This window comes from Meleagris gallopavo, chromosome 3 (assembly GCF_905368555.1).
Source record: "Meleagris gallopavo chromosome 3, MGAL_WU_HG_1.1, whole genome shotgun sequence".
NCBI lineage: Eukaryota > Metazoa > Chordata > Aves > Galliformes > Phasianidae > Meleagris > Meleagris gallopavo.
This window is the reverse complement of record NC_139406.1, coordinates 85,833,294-85,834,758: the sequence shown is the minus strand read 5'-3', so window position 1 is coordinate 85,834,758 and position 1,465 is coordinate 85,833,294. Positions and strand designations below refer to the sequence as shown.

General features: G+C 43.6%; 2 non-coding genes across 2 annotated transcripts; both read left to right on the top strand.

The window, feature by feature from the left end:
- Positions 1-218: 218 nt before the first annotated feature.
- LOC116216512 (U6 spliceosomal RNA) lies at positions 219-325 on the top strand. Its single transcript, XR_004159405.2, has one exon. It is a non-coding gene; the product is annotated as a U6 spliceosomal RNA (small nuclear RNA).
- A 13-nt stretch (positions 326-338) lies between these two features.
- TRNAA-CGC (transfer RNA alanine (anticodon CGC)) lies at positions 339-410 on the top strand. The gene has a single exon. It is a non-coding gene; the product is annotated as a tRNA-Ala (tRNA).
- Positions 411-1,465: the final 1,055 nt, after the last annotated feature.

The window sequence follows — 1,465 nt, the reverse complement described above, 5'->3', positions numbered from 1 at the left end:
GCTGAATGTCTGTAGGTCTGTCAACAGAACTTGTAATAGTGTCTGCTTAGGGACCACAGTGATACCTGAGCACTTCTAGGCATCATTGAGAAACCAAATCATTCAGAATATTTATTTAATCTGGAACAGCTTAGCATTTTTGTGAGTTTTAAGTTTGGGATGACTGCATTACCAGGAGATAAATCCTTTATTTGTCTCTTCATGATTAGTAGCCAAACGTGCTCATTTCAGCAGCACATATACTACAATCGGAATGTTGCAAACAAGATTAGCATGGATCCTGAGCAAAGATGATATGCAAATTGGTAAGGTGCTCAATATTTTGTTTTTCCAGGGCAGGGGATGTAGCTCAGTGGGAGAGCGCTTGCTTCGCATGTAAGAGGTCCTGGGTTCAATCCCCAGCATCTCCACACTTTTCCTGCCTCACAGCTTGTGCAGGGGGAAATGCCAGTTTGAATGGGGCCCTGGGCAGCCTGATCTGGTGGGTTGCAACCCTGCCCATGTCAGGGGATTGGGTCTTGATGATCCCTTCCACTCTGAACCATTCCATGATTCTATGAAAAGGACAAGCAGGTAGTAGGCTTCTCTTTCCAGAATGCTATACCTATGCTTCAAAGACCAGCCCCTGCAAGGACAAGAAAAGCATGTGTCCCAGGTGATGGCATTTAACTATGGATTATTTCTGTTGCTATCCAGCACAGACAGACTCAGAAATCATGACAATTTATCCCAACTCTGTGCATTCTACAGAGCAAAGGACAAGGCCCAGTGGGAGACACCAAACCAGAATGGAGCAATCCTTGATCCCATCCAGCTCTGCCCCAACTTTTCGTCTGAGCTTGGATGAATCATTTACCTCTGGGATGCTTATGTACTCCGAACCTTCTTTTCATTGCCTTATGTCGTGACTGTTCATTTGCTGACCTGGGCTCTTCACCAAGAGCTCATAGTAGACTCAAGTCAGAATAGTTTTGCCACAACCTCCCAGCACTGATTCCCAGCACCAAATCCAGGAAGCAGGTGAAATAATGATGGAGGAACGCAGTGACCAGAAAGAGAATATCTGCATTTCTCCTCTTGCTCCCTGGTTTCCAAGGGTAAGACCACCATGTGTGCATATTTCTCAGAGGCATCTGAGAAGTTCTAGATAATTCTCAGAGATGTCCTTTTAGAGACTGCAAGTATATCATGGCTAATAAGAGCTTAAACTGTGAGTCTTTCCCTCTTGATCGTTTTCGTATCTGTACAGCTATTAGTCTTTCTTTAAATACCAATTCATGTGGCAAAATATAACATCATAATTGCCGTGTGCACAGCTTTGACTAAGCTGTGAAAAGTGGCTTACAAGGTAAATCTTTACAATGGCTGGCAGACAGAGTAAGAGCTGAAAAGAAATGCTGTATTATTTCATCCTAACTGAGAGCATAGAGCATATAGCTCTTCTGCTGCTGCTATCCTTGTATTT